Source organism: Convolutriloba macropyga, unplaced genomic scaffold, assembly GCF_964194025.1.
Source record: "Convolutriloba macropyga unplaced genomic scaffold, txConMacr16.3 SCAFFOLD_3961, whole genome shotgun sequence".
Classification (NCBI taxonomy): Eukaryota; Metazoa; Xenacoelomorpha; order Acoela; family Convolutidae; genus Convolutriloba; species Convolutriloba macropyga.
In genome coordinates, this window is record NW_027453623.1 from 10,001 (window position 1) to 24,254 (window position 14,254).

The following is a 14,254-nucleotide window of genomic DNA, read 5'->3' on the forward strand; positions in this document are numbered from 1 at the left end:
TCCCAAATGGCCTAACAGTGGCAGCCAATCAGAGTGCGAGAAAAGCGCTCCCAAATGGCCTAACAGTGGCAGCCAATCAGAGTGCGAGAAAAGCGCTCCCAAATGGCCTAACAGTGGCAGCCAATCAGAGTGCGAGAAAAGCGCTCCCAAATGGCCTAACAGTGGCAGCCAATCAGAGTGCGAGAAAAGCGCTCCCAAATGGCCTAACAGTGGCAGCCAATCAGAGTGCGAGAAAAGCGCTCCCAAATGGCCTAACAGTGGCAGCCAATCAGAGTGCGAGAAAAGCGCTCCCAAATGGCCTAACAGTGGCAGCCAATCAGAGTGCGAGAAAAGCGCTCCCAAATGGCCTAACAGTGGCAGCCAATCAGAGTGCGAGAAAAGCGCTCCCAAATGGCCTAACAGTGGCAGCCAATCAGAGTGCGAGAAAAGCGCTCCCAAATGGCCTAACAGTGGCAGCCAATCAGAGTGCGAGAAAAGCGCTCCCAAATGGCCTAACAGTGGCAGCCAATCAGAGTGCGAGAAAAGCGCTCCCAAATGGCCTAACAGTGGCAGCCAATCAGAGTGCGAGAAAAGCGCTCCCAAATGGCCTAACAGTGGCAGCCAATCAGAGTGCGAGAAAAGCGCTCCCAAATGGCCTAACAGTGGCAGCCAATCAGAGTGCGAGAAAAGCGCTCCCAAATGGCCTAACAGTGGCAGCCAATCAGAGTGCGAGAAAAGCGCTCCCAAATGGCCTAACAGTGGCAGCCAATCAGAGTGCGAGAAAAGCGCTCCCAAATGGCCTAACAGTGGCAGCCAATCAGAGTGCGAGAAAAGCGCTCCCAAATGGCCTAACAGTGGCAGCCAATCAGAGTGCGAGAAAAGCGCTCCCAAATGGCCTAACAGTGGCAGCCAATCAGAGTGCGAGAAAAGCGCTCCCAAATGGCCTAACAGTGGCAGCCAATCAGAGTGCGAGAAAAGCGCTCCCAAATGGCCTAACAGTGGCAGCCAATCAGAGTGCGAGAAAAGCGCTCCCAAATGGCCTAACAGTGGCAGCCAATCAGAGTGCGAGAAAAGCGCTCCCAAATGGCCTAACAGTGGCAGCCAATCAGAGTGCGAGAAAAGCGCTCCCAAATGGCCTAACAGTGGCAGCCAATCAGAGTGCGAGAAAAGCGCTCCCAAATGGCCTAACAGTGGCAGCCAATCAGAGTGCGAGAAAAGCGCTCCCAAATGGCCTAACAGTGGCAGCCAATCAGAGTGCGAGAAAAGCGCTCCCAAATGGCCTAACAGTGGCAGCCAATCAGAGTGCGAGAAAAGCGCTCCCAAATGGCCTAACAGTGGCAGCCAGCTAGAGCTAGCTTAAGTTAGCTTGGGTTAGCTTGAGTTAGCTTTAATTAGCTTTAATTAGCTTAAGCTAGCTTAAGTTAGCTTGGGTTAGCTTGAGTTAGCTTGAGCTAGCTTGAGTTAGCTTGAATTAGCTTGAGTTAGCTTGAATTAGCTTGAGTTAGCTTGAGTTAGCTTGAATTAGCTTGAGTTAGCTTGAGTTAGCTCGGGTTAGCTTGAGTTTGACTTCATTAACCCAAGTTAGCTTGGGTTAACTTCATTAAGTTAGCTTGAACTAGCTTGAGTTAGCTTGAGTTAGCTTGAGTTAGCTTGAGTTAGCTTGAGTTAGCTTGTCTTAGCTTTAGCTAGCTTGAGTTAGCTTGAACTAGCTTTAGCTACCTTGAGTTAGCTTGAGTTAGCTCGGGTTAGCTTGAGTTAGCTTGAGTTAGCTTGAGTTAGCTTTAGCTAGCTTGAGTTAGCTTGAGTTAGCTTGAGTTAGCTTGAGTTAGCTTGAATTAGCTTGAGTTAGCTTGAGTTAGCTTTAGCTAGCTTGGGTTAGCTTGAGCTAGCTTGAGTTAGCTCGGGTTAGCTTGAGTTAGCTTGAGTTAGCTTTAGCTAGCTTGAGTTAGCTTGAGTTAGCTTGAGTTAGCTTGAGTTAGCTTTAGCTAGCTTGAGTTAGCTTGAACTAGCTTGAGTTAGCTTGAGCTAGCTTGAGTTAGCTTGAGTTAGCTTGAGTTAGCTTTAGCTAGCTTGAGTTAGCTTGAACTAGCTTTAGTTAGCTTGAGTTAGCTTGAGTTAGCTTGAGTTAGCTTGAGTTAGCTTGTCTTAGCTTTAGCTAGCTTGAGTTAGCTTGAACTAGCTTTAGCTACCTTGAGTTAGCTTGAGTTAGCTCGGGTTAGCTTGAGTTAGCTTGAGTTAGCTTGAGTTAGCTTTAGCTAGCTTGAGTTAGCTTGAGTTAGCTTGAGTTAGCTTGAACTAGCTTGAGTTAGCTTGAGTTAGCTTGAGTTAGCTTGAGTTAGCTTGAGTTAGCTTGAGTTAGCTTGTCTTAGCTTTAGCTAGCTTGAGTTAGCTTGAACTAGCTTTAGCTACCTTGAGTTAGCTTGAGTTAGCTCGGGTTAGCTTGAGTTAGCTTGAGTTAGCTTGAGTTAGCTTTAGCTAGCTTGAGTTAGCTTGAGTTAGCTTGAGTTAGCTTGAGTTAGCTTGAATTAGCTTGAGTTAGCTTGAGTTAGCTTTAGCTAGCTTGGGTTAGCTTGAGCTAGCTTGAGTTAGCTCGGGTTAGCTTGAGTTAGCTTGAGTTAGCTTTAGCTAGCTTGAGTTAGCTTGAGTTAGCTTGAGTTAGCTTGAGTTAGCTTTAGCTAGCTTGAGTTAGCTTGAACTAGCTTGAGTTAGCTTGAGCTAGCTTGAGTTAGCTTGAGTTAGCTTGAGTTAGCTTTAGCTAGCTTGAGTTAGCTTGAACTAGCTTTAGTTAGCTTGAGTTAGCTTGAGTTAGCTTGAGTTAGCTTGAGTTAGCTTGTCTTAGCTTTAGCTAGCTTGAGTTAGCTTGAACTAGCTTTAGCTACCTTGAGTTAGCTTGAGTTAGCTCGGGTTAGCTTGAGTTAGCTTGAGTTAGCTTGAGTTAGCTTTAGCTAGCTTGAGTTAGCTTGAGTTAGCTTGAGTTAGCTTGAACTAGCTTGAGTTAGCTTGAGTTAGCTTGAGTTAGCTTGAGTTAGCTTGAGTTAGCTTGAGTTAGCTTGTCTTAGCTTTAGCTAGCTTGAGTTAGCTTGAACTAGCTTTAGCTACCTTGAGTTAGCTTGAGTTAGCTCGGGTTAGCTTGAGTTAGCTTGAGTTAGCTTGAGTTAGCTTTAGCTAGCTTGAGTTAGCTTGAGTTAGCTTGAGTTAGCTTGAGTTAGCTTGAATTAGCTTGAGTTAGCTTGAGTTAGCTTTAGCTAGCTTGGGTTAGCTTGAGCTAGCTTGAGTTAGCTCGGGTTAGCTTGAGTTAGCTTGAGTTAGCTTTAGCTAGCTTGAGTTAGCTTGAGTTAGCTTGAGTTAGCTTGAGTTAGCTTTAGCTAGCTTGAGTTAGCTTGAACTAGCTTGAGTTAGCTTGAGCTAGCTTGAGTTAGCTTGAGTTAGCTTGAGTTAGCTTTAGCTAGCTTGAGTTAGCTTGAACTAGCTTGAGTTAGCTTGAGTTAGCTTGAGTTAGCTTGTCTTAGCTTTAGCTAGCTTGAGCTAGCTTGAACTAGCTTTAGCTACCTTGAGTTAGCTTGAGTTAGCTCGGGTTAGCTTGAGTTAGCTTGAGTTAGCTTGAGTTAGCTTTAGCTAGCTTGAGTTAGCTTGAGTTAGCTTGAGTTAGCTTGAACTAGCTTGAGTTAGCTTGAGTTAGCTTGAGTTAGCTTGAGTTAGCTTGAGTTAGCTTGTCTTAGCTTTAGCTAGCTTGAGTTAGCTTGAACTAGCTTTAGCTACCTTGAGTTAGCTTGAGTTAGCTCGGGTTAGCTTGAGTTAGCTTGAGTTAGCTTGAGTTAGCTTTAGCTAGCTTGAGTTAGCTTGAGTTAGCTTGAGTTAGCTTGAGTTAGCTTGAATTAGCTTGAGTTAGCTTGAGTTAGCTTTAGCTAGCTTGGGTTAGCTTGAGCTAGCTTGAGTTAGCTCGGGTTAGCTTGAGTTAGCTTGAGTTAGCTTTAGCTAGCTTGAGTTAGCTTGAGTTAGCTTGAGTTAGCTTGAGTTAGCTTTAGCTAGCTTGAGTTAGCTTGAACTAGCTTGAGTTAGCTTGAGCTAGCTTGAGTTAGCTTGAGTTAGCTTGAGTTAGCTTTAGCTAGCTTGAGTTAGCTTGAACTAGCTTGAGTTAGCTTGAGCTAGCTTGAGTTAGCTTGAGTTAGCTTGAGTTAGCTTTAGCTAGCTTGAGTTAGCTTGAACTAGCTTGAGTTAGCTTGAGTTAGCTTGAGTTAGCTTGAGTTAGCTTGTCTTAGCTTTAGCTAGCTTGAGCTAGCTTGAACTAGCTTTAGCTACCTTGAGTTAGCTTGAGTTAGCTCGGGTTAGCTTGAGTTAGCTTGAGTTAGCTTGAGTTAGCTTGAGCTAGCTTGAGTTAGCTTGAGTTAGCTTGAGTTAGCTTTAGCTAGCTTGAGTTAGCTTGAACTAGCTTGAGTTAGCTTGAGCTAGCTTGAGTTAGCTTGAGTTAGCTTGAGTTAGCTTTAGCTAGCTTGAGTTAGCTTGAACTAGCTTGAGTTAGCTTGAGTTAGCTTGAGTTAGCTTGAGTTAGCTTGTCTTAGCTTTAGCTAGCTTGAGCTAGCTTGAACTAGCTTTAGCTACCTTGAGTTAGCTTGAGTTAGCTCGGGTTAGCTTGAGTTAGCTTGAGTTAGCTTGAGTTAGCTTTAGCTAGCTTGAGTTAGCTTGAGTTAGCTTGAGTTAGCTTGAACTAGCTTGAGTTAGCTTGAGTTAGCTTGAGTTAGCTTGAGTTAGCTTGAGTTAGCTTGAGTTAGCTTGTCTTAGCTTTAGCTAGCTTGAGTTAGCTTGAACTAGCTTTAGCTACCTTGAGTTAGCTTGAGTTAGCTCGGGTTAGCTTGAGTTAGCTTGAGTTAGCTTGAGTTAGCTTTAGCTAGCTTGAGTTAGCTTGAGTTAGCTTGAGTTAGCTTGAGTTAGCTTGAATTAGCTTGAGTTAGCTTGAGTTAGCTTTAGCTAGCTTGGGTTAGCTTGAGCTAGCTTGAGTTAGCTCGGGTTAGCTTGAGTTAGCTTGAGTTAGCTTTAGCTAGCTTGAGTTAGCTTGAGTTAGCTTGAGTTAGCTTGAGTTAGCTTTAGCTAGCTTGAGTTAGCTTGAACTAGCTTGAGTTAGCTTGAGCTAGCTTGAGTTAGCTTGAGTTAGCTTGAGTTAGCTTTAGCTAGCTTGAGTTAGCTTGAACTAGCTTTAGTTAGCTTGAGTTAGCTTGAGTTAGCTTGAGTTAGCTTGAGTTAGCTTGTCTTAGCTTTAGCTAGCTTGAGTTAGCTTGAACTAGCTTTAGCTACCTTGAGTTAGCTTGAGTTAGCTCGGGTTAGCTTGAGTTAGCTTGAGTTAGCTTGAGTTAGCTTTAGCTAGCTTGAGTTAGCTTGAGTTAGCTTGAGTTAGCTTGAGTTAGCTTGAGTTAGCTTGAGTTAGCTTGTCTTAGCTTTAGCTAGCTTGAGTTAGCTTGAACTAGCTTTAGCTACCTTGAGTTAGCTTGAGTTAGCTCGGGTTAGCTTGAGTTAGCTTGAGTTAGCTTGAGTTAGCTTTAGCTAGCTTGAGTTAGCTTGAGTTAGCTTGAGTTAGCTTGAGTTAGCTTGAATTAGCTTGAGTTAGCTTGAGTTAGCTTTAGCTAGCTTGGGTTAGCTTGAGCTAGCTTGAGTTAGCTCGGGTTAGCTTGAGTTAGCTTGAGTTAGCTTTAGCTAGCTTGAGTTAGCTTGAGTTAGCTTGAGTTAGCTTGAGTTAGCTTTAGCTAGCTTGAGTTAGCTTGAACTAGCTTGAGTTAGCTTGAGCTAGCTTGAGTTAGCTTGAGTTAGCTTGAGTTAGCTTTAGCTAGCTTGAGTTAGCTTGAACTAGCTTTAGTTAGCTTGAGTTAGCTTGAGTTAGCTTTAGCTAGCTTGGGTTAGCTTGAGCTAGCTTGAGTTAGCTCGGGTTAGCTTGAGTTAGCTTGAGTTAGCTTTAGCTAGCTTGAGTTAGCTTGAGTTAGCTTGAGTTAGCTTGAGTTAGCTTTAGCTAGCTTGAGTTAGCTTGAACTAGCTTGAGTTAGCTTGAGCTAGCTTGAGTTAGCTTGAGTTAGCTTGAGTTAGCTTTAGCTAGCTTGAGTTAGCTTGAACTAGCTTTAGTTAGCTTGAGTTAGCTTGAGTTAGCTTGAGTTAGCTTGAGTTAGCTTGTCTTAGCTTTAGCTAGCTTGAGTTAGCTTGAACTAGCTTTAGCTACCTTGAGTTAGCTTGAGTTAGCTCGGGTTAGCTTGAGTTAGCTTGAGTTAGCTTGAGTTAGCTTTAGCTAGCTTGAGTTAGCTTGAGTTAGCTTGAGTTAGCTTGAGTTAGCTTGAGTTAGCTTGAGTTAGCTTGTCTTCTTGTCTTAGCTTTAGCTAGCTTGAGTTAGCTTGAACTAGCTTTAGCTACCTTGAGTTAGCTTGAGTTAGCTCGGGTTAGCTTGAGTTAGCTTGAGTTAGCTTGAGTTAGCTTTAGCTAGCTTGAGTTAGCTTGAGTTAGCTTGAGTTAGCTTGAGTTAGCTTGAATTAGCTTGAGTTAGCTTGAGTTAGCTTTAGCTAGCTTGGGTTAGCTTGAGCTAGCTTGAGTTAGCTCGGGTTAGCTTGAGTTAGCTTGAGTTAGCTTTAGCTAGCTTGAGTTAGCTTGAGTTAGCTTGAGTTAGCTTGAGTTAGCTTTAGCTAGCTTGAGTTAGCTTGAACTAGCTTGAGTTAGCTTGAGCTAGCTTGAGTTAGCTTGAGTTAGCTTGAGTTAGCTTTAGCTAGCTTGAGTTAGCTTGAACTAGCTTGAGTTAGCTTGAGTTAGCTTGAGTTAGCTTGTCTTAGCTTTAGCTAGCTTGAGCTAGCTTGAACTAGCTTTAGCTACCTTGAGTTAGCTTGAGTTAGCTCGGGTTAGCTTGAGTTAGCTTGAGTTAGCTTGAGTTAGCTTTAGCTAGCTTGAGTTAGCTTGAGTTAGCTTGAGTTAGCTTGAACTAGCTTGAGTTAGCTTGAGTTAGCTTGAGTTAGCTTGAGTTAGCTTGAGTTAGCTTGTCTTAGCTTTAGCTAGCTTGAGTTAGCTTGAACTAGCTTTAGCTACCTTGAGTTAGGCTTGAGTTAGCTCGGGTTAGCTTGAGTTAGCTTGAGTTAGCTTGAGTTAGCTTTAGCTAGCTTGAGTTAGCTTGAGTTAGCTTGAGTTAGCTTGAGTTAGCTTGAATTAGCTTGAGTTAGCTTGAGTTAGCTTTAGCTAGCTTGGGTTAGCTTGAGCTAGCTTGAGTTAGCTCGGGTTAGCTTGAGTTAGCTTGAGTTAGCTTTAGCTAGCTTGAGTTAGCTTGAGTTAGCTTGAGTTAGCTTGAGTTAGCTTTAGCTAGCTTGAGTTAGCTTGAACTAGCTTGAGTTAGCTTGAGCTAGCTTGAGTTAGCTTGAGTTAGCTTGAGTTAGCTTTAGCTAGCTTGAGTTAGCTTGAACTAGCTTGAGTTAGCTTGAGCTAGCTTGAGTTAGCTTGAGTTAGCTTGAGTTAGCTTTAGCTAGCTTGAGTTAGCTTGAACTAGCTTGAGTTAGCTTGAGTTAGCTTGAGTTAGCTTGAGTTAGCTTGTCTTAGCTTTAGCTAGCTTGAGCTAGCTTGAACTAGCTTTAGCTACCTTGAGTTAGCTTGAGTTAGCTCGGGTTAGCTTGAGTTAGCTTGAGTTAGCTTGAGTTAGCTTGAGCTAGCTTGAGTTAGCTTGAGTTAGCTTGAGTTAGCTTTAGCTAGCTTGAGTTAGCTTGAACTAGCTTGAGTTAGCTTGAGCTAGCTTGAGTTAGCTTGAGTTAGCTTGAGTTAGCTTTAGCTAGCTTGAGTTAGCTTGAACTAGCTTGAGTTAGCTTGAGTTAGCTTGAGTTAGCTTGAGTTAGCTTGTCTTAGCTTTAGCTAGCTTGAGCTAGCTTGAACTAGCTTTAGCTACCTTGAGTTAGCTTGAGTTAGCTCGGGTTAGCTTGAGTTAGCTTGAGTTAGCTTGAGTTAGCTTTAGCTAGCTTGAGTTAGCTTGAGTTAGCTTGAGTTAGCTTGAACTAGCTTGAGTTAGCTTGAGTTAGCTTGAGTTAGCTTGAGTTAGCTTGAGTTAGCTTGAGTTAGCTTGTCTTAGCTTTAGCTAGCTTGAGTTAGCTTGAACTAGCTTTAGCTACCTTGAGTTAGCTTGAGTTAGCTCGGGTTAGCTTGAGTTAGCTTGAGTTAGCTTGAGTTAGCTTTAGCTAGCTTGAGTTAGCTTGAGTTAGCTTGAGTTAGCTTGAGTTAGCTTGAATTAGCTTGAGTTAGCTTGAGTTAGCTTTAGCTAGCTTGGGTTAGCTTGAGCTAGCTTGAGTTAGCTCGGGTTAGCTTGAGTTAGCTTGAGTTAGCTTTAGCTAGCTTGAGTTAGCTTGAGTTAGCTTGAGTTAGCTTGAGTTAGCTTTAGCTAGCTTGAGTTAGCTTGAACTAGCTTGAGTTAGCTTGAGCTAGCTTGAGTTAGCTTGAGTTAGCTTGAGTTAGCTTTAGCTAGCTTGAGTTAGCTTGAACTAGCTTTAGTTAGCTTGAGTTAGCTTGAGTTAGCTTGAGTTAGCTTGAGTTAGCTTGTCTTAGCTTTAGCTAGCTTGAGTTAGCTTGAACTAGCTTTAGCTACCTTGAGTTAGCTTGAGTTAGCTCGGGTTAGCTTGAGTTAGCTTGAGTTAGCTTGAGTTAGCTTTAGCTAGCTTGAGTTAGCTTGAGTTAGCTTGAGTTAGCTTGAGTTAGCTTGAGTTAGCTTGAGTTAGCTTGTCTTAGCTTTAGCTAGCTTGAGTTAGCTTGAACTAGCTTTAGCTACCTTGAGTTAGCTTGAGTTAGCTCGGGTTAGCTTGAGTTAGCTTGAGTTAGCTTGAGTTAGCTTTAGCTAGCTTGAGTTAGCTTGAGTTAGCTTGAGTTAGCTTGAGTTAGCTTGAATTAGCTTGAGTTAGCTTGAGTTAGCTTTAGCTAGCTTGGGTTAGCTTGAGCTAGCTTGAGTTAGCTCGGGTTAGCTTGAGTTAGCTTGAGTTAGCTTTAGCTAGCTTGAGTTAGCTTGAGTTAGCTTGAGTTAGCTTGAGTTAGCTTTAGCTAGCTTGAGTTAGCTTGAACTAGCTTGAGTTAGCTTGAGCTAGCTTGAGTTAGCTTGAGTTAGCTTGAGTTAGCTTTAGCTAGCTTGAGTTAGCTTGAACTAGCTTGAGTTAGCTTGAGTTAGCTTGAGTTAGCTTGAGTTAGCTTGAGTTAGCTTGTCTTAGCTTTAGCTAGCTTGAGTTAGCTTGAACTAGCTTTAGCTACCTTGAGTTAGCTTGAGTTAGCTCGGGTTAGCTTGAGTTAGCTTGAGTTAGCTTGAGTTAGCTTTAGCTAGCTTGAGTTAGCTTGAGTTAGCTTGAGTTAGCTTGAACTAGCTTGAGTTAGCTTGAGTTAGCTTGAGTTAGCTTGAGTTAGCTTGAGTTAGCTTGTCTTAGCTTTAGCTAGCTTGAGTTAGCTTGAACTAGCTTTAGCTACCTTCAGTTAGCTTGAGTTAGCTCGGGTTAGCTTGAGTTAGCTTGAGTTAGCTTGAGTTAGCTTTAGCTAGCTTGAGTTAGCTTGAGTTAGCTTGAGTTAGCTTGAGTTAGCTTGAATTAGCTTGAGTTAGCTTGAGTTAGCTTTAGCTAGCTTGGGTTAGCTTGAGCTAGCTTGAGTTAGCTCGGGTTAGCTTGAGTTAGCTTGAGTTAGCTTTAGCTAGCTTGAGTTAGCTTGAGTTAGCTTGAGTTAGCTTGAGTTAGCTTTAGCTAGCTTGAGTTAGCTTGAGCTAGCTGAGTTAGCTTGAGTTAGCTAGCTTGAGCTTGAGCTAGCTAGCTAGCTTGAGCTTGAGCTAGCTAGCTCGCTTGAGCTTGAGCTTGAGCTAGCTAGCTTGAGCTTGAGCTAGCTAGCTAGCTTGAGCTTGAGCTTGAGCTAGCTGGCTTGAGCTTGAGCTAGCTAGCTTGAGCTTGAGCTAGCTAGCTAGCTAGCTTGAGCTTGAGCTTGAGCTAGCTAGCTAGCTTGAGCTAGCTATCTAGCTTGAGCTTGAGCTAGCTAGCTAGCTTGAGCTTGAGCTTGAGCTTGAGCTAGCTGGCTTGAGCTTGAGCTAGCTAGCTTGAGCTTGAGCTAGCTAGCTAGCTTGAGCTTGAGCTTGAGCTAGCTGGCTTGAGCTTGAGCTAGCTAGCTTGAGCTTGAGCTAGCTAGCTAGCTTGAGCTTGAGCTTGAGCTAGCTAGCTAGCTAGCTTGAGCTTGAGCTTGAGCTTGAGCTAGCTAGCTTGAGCTTGAGCTAGCTAGCTAGCTTGAGCTTGAGCTTGAGCTAGCTAGCTTGAGCTTGAGCTTGAGCTAGCTAGCTTGAGCTTGAGCTTGAGCTAGCTAGCTTGAGCTTGAGCTTGAGCTAGCTAGCTTGAGCTTGAGCTTGAGCTAGCTAGCTAGCTAGCTTGAGCTTGAGCTAGCTAGCTTGAGCTTGAGCTAGCTAGCTAGCTTGAGATTGAGCTTGAGCTAGCTGGCTTGAGCTTGAGCTAGCTAGCTTGAGCTTGAGCTAGCTAGCTTGAGCTTGAGCTAGCTAGCTAGCTTGAACTTGAGCTAGCTAGCTAGCTTGAGCTTGAGCTTGAGCTAGCTAGCTAGCTTGAGCTTGAGCTTGAGCTAGCTGGCTTGAGCTTGAGCTAGCTAGCTTGAGCTTGAGCTAGCTAGCTTGAGCTTGAGCTAGCTAGCTAGCTTGAACTTGAGCTAGCTAGCTAGCTTGAGCTTGAGCTAGCTAGCTAGCTTGAGCTTGAGCTAGCTAGCTAGCTTGAGCTTGAGCTTGAGCTAGCTAGCTTGAGCTTGAGCTTGAGCTAGCTAGCTAGCTTGAGCTTGAGCTAGCTAGCTTGAGCTTGAGCTAGCTAGCTTGAGCTTGAGCTAGCTAGCTAGCTTGAGCTTGAGCTAGCTAGCTAGCTTGAACTTGAGCTAGCTAGCTAGCTTGAGCTTGAGCTAGCTAGCTAGCTTGAGCTAGCTAGCTAGCTTGAGCTTGAGCTTGAGCTAGCTAGCTTGAGCTTGAGCTAGCTAGCTAGCTTGAGCTTGAGCTAGCTAGCTAGCTTGAGCTTGAGCTAGCTAGCTAGCTTGAGCTTGAGCTTGAGCTAGCTAGCTTGAGCTTGAGCTTGAGCTAGCTAGCTAGCTTGAGCTTGAGCTAGCTAGCTTGAGCTTGAGCTAGCTAGCTTGAGCTTGAGCTAGCTAGCAAGCTTGTGCTTGAGCTAGCTAGCTAGCTTGAGCTTGAGCTTGAGCTAGCTAGCTTGAGCTTGAGCTAGCTAGCTTGAGCTTGAGCTAGCTAGCTTGAGCTTGAGCTAGCTAGCAAGCTTGTGCTTGAGCTAGCTAGCTAGCTTGAGCTTGAGCTTGAGCTAGCTGGCTTGAGCTTGAGCTAGCTAGCTTGAGCTTGAGCTAGCTAGCTTGAGCTTGACCTAGCTAGCTAGCTTGAACTTGAGCTAGCTAGCTAGCTTGAGCTTGAGCTAGCTAGCTAGCTTGAGCTTGAGCTAGCTAGCTAGCTTGAGCTTGAGCTTGAGCTAGCTAGCTTGAGCTTGAGCTTGAGCTAGCTAGCTAGCTTGAGCTTGAGCTAGCTAGCTTGAGCTTGAGCTAGCTAGCTTGAGCTTGAGCTAGCTAGCTAGCTTGAGCTTGAGCTAGCTAGCTAGCTTGAACTTGAGCTAGCTAGCTAGCTTGAGTTTGAGCTAGCTAGCTTGAGCTTGAGCTAGCTAGCTTGAGCTTGAGCTAGCTAGCTAGCTTGAACTTGAGCTAGCTAGCTAGCTTGAGCTTGAGCTAGCTAGCTAGCTTGAGCTTGAGCTAGCTAGCTAGCTTGAGCTTGAGCTTGAGCTAGCTAGCTTGAGCTTGAGCTTGAGCTAGCTAGCTAGCTTGAGCTTGAGCTAGCTAGCTTGAGCTTGAGCTAGCTAGCTTGAGCTTGAGCTAGCTAGCTAGCTTGAGCTTGAGCTAGCTAGCTAGCTTGAACTTGAGCTAGCTAGCTAGCTTGAGCTTGAGCTAGCTAGCTTGAGCTTGAGCTAGCTAGCTAGCTTGAGCTTGAGCTTGAGCTAGCTAGCTAGCTAGCTTGAGCTTGAGCTTGAGCTTGAGCTAGCTAGCTTGAGCTTGAGCTAGCTAGCTAGCTTGAGCTTGGGCTTGGGCTAGCTAGCTTGAGCTTGAGCTTGAGCTAGCTAGCTTGAGCTTGAGCTTGAGCTAGCTAGCTTGAGCTTGAGCTTGAGCTAGCTAGCTTGAGCTTGAGCTTGAGCTAGCTAGCTAGCTAGCTTGAGCTTGAGCTAGCTAGCTTGAGCTTGAGCTAGCTAGCTAGCTTGAGCTTGAGCTTGAGCTAGCTGGCTTGAGCTTGAGCTAGCTAGCTTGAGCTTGAGCTAGCTAGCTTGAGCTTGAGCTAGCTAGCTAGCTTGAACTTGAGCTAGCTAGCTAGCTTGAGCTTGAGCTTGAGCTTGAGCTAGCTAGCTAGCTTGAGCTTGAGCTTGAGCTAGCTGGCTTGAGCTTGAGCTAGCTAGCTTGAGCTTGAGCTAGCTAGCTTGAGCTTGAGCTAGCTAGCTAGCTTGAACTTGAGCTAGCTAGCTAGCTTGAGCTTGAGCTAGCTAGCTAGCTTGAGCTTGAGCTAGCTAGCTAGCTTGAGCTTGAGCTTGAGCTAGCTAGCTTGAGCTTGAGCTTGAGCTAGCTAGCTAGCTTGAGCTTGAGCTAGCTAGCTTGAGCTTGAGCTAGATAGCTTGAGCTTGAGCTAGCTAGCTAGCTTGAGCTTGAGCTAGCTAGCTAGCTTGAACTTGAGCTAGCTAGCTAGCTTGAGCTTGAGCTAGCTAGCTAGCTTGAGCTAGCTAGCTAGCTTGAGCTTGAGCTTGAGCTAGCTAGCTTGAGCTTGAGCTAGCTAGCTAGCTTGAGCTTGAGCTAGCTAGCTAGCTTGAGCTTGAGCTAGCTAGCTAGCTTGAGCTTGAGCTTGAGCTAGCTAGCTTGAGCTTGAGCTTGAGCTAGCTAGCTAGCTTGAGCTTGAGCTAGCTAGCTTGAGCTTGAGCTAGCTAGCTTGAGCTTGAGCTAGCTAGCAAGCTTGTGCTTGAGCTAGCTAGCTAGCTTGAGCTTGAGCTTGAGCTAGCTAGCTTGAGCTTGAGCTAGCTAGCTTGAGCTTGAGCTAGCTAGCTTGAGCTTGAGCTAGCTAGCAAGCTTGTGCTTGAGCTAGCTAGCTAGCTTGAGCTTGAGCTTGAGCTAGCTGGCTTGAGCTTGAGCTAGCTAGCTTGAGCTTGAGCTAGCTAGCTTGAGCTTGAGCTAGCTAGCTAGCTTGAACTTGAGCTAGCTAGCTAGCTTGAGCTTGAGCTAGCTAGCTAGCTTGAGCTTGAGCTAGCTAGCTAGCTTGAGCTTGAGCTTGAGCTAGCTAGCTTGAGCTTGAGCTTGAGCTAGCTAGCTAGCTTGAGCTTGAGCTAGCTAGCTTGAGCTTGAGCTAGCTAGCTTGAGCTTGAGCTAGCTAGCTAGCTTGAGCTTGAGCTAGCTAGCTAGCTTGAACTTGAGCTAGCTAGCTAGCTTGAGTTTGAGCTAGCTAGCTTGAGCTTGAGCTAGCTAGCTTGAGCTTGAGCTAGCTAGCTAGCTTGAACTTGAGCTAGCTAGCTAGCTTGAGCTTGAGCTAGCTAGCTAGCTTGAGCTTGAGCTAGCTAGCTAGCTTGAGCTTGAGCTTGAGCTAGCTAGCTTGAGCTTGAGCTTGAGCTAGCTAGCTAGCTTGAGCTTGAGCTAGCTAGCTTGAGCTTGAGCTAGCTAGCTTGAGCTTGAGCTAGCTAGCTAGCTTGAGCTTGAGCTAGCTAGCTAGCTTGAACTTGAGCTAGCTAGCTAGCTTGAGCTTGAGCTAGCTAGCTAGCTTGAGCTAGCTAGCTAGCTTGAGCTTGAGCTTGAGCTTGAGCTAGCTAGCTTGAGCTTGAGCTAGCTAGCTAGCTTGAGCTTGAGCTAGCTAGCTAGCTTGAGCTTGAGCTAGCTAGCTAGCTTGAGCTTGAGCTTGAGCTAGCTAGCTTGAGCTTGAGCTAGCTAGCTAGCTTGAGCTTGAGCTAGCTAGCTAGCTTGAGCTTGAGCTTGAGCTAGCTAGCTTGAGCTTGAGCTTGAGCTAGCTAGCTAGCTTGAGCTTGAGCTAGCTAGCTTGAGCTTGAGCTAGCTAGCTTGAGCTTGAGCTAGCTAGCTAGCTTGTGCTTGAGCTAGCTAGCTAGCTTGAGCTTGAGCTTGAGCTAGCTGGCTTGAGCTTGAGCTAGCTAGCTTGAGCTTGAGCTAGCTAGCTTGAGCTTGAGCTAGCTAGCTAGCTTGAACTTGAGCTAGCTAGCTAGCTTGAGCTTGAGCTAGCTAGCTAGCTTGAGCTTGAGCTAGCTAGCTAGCT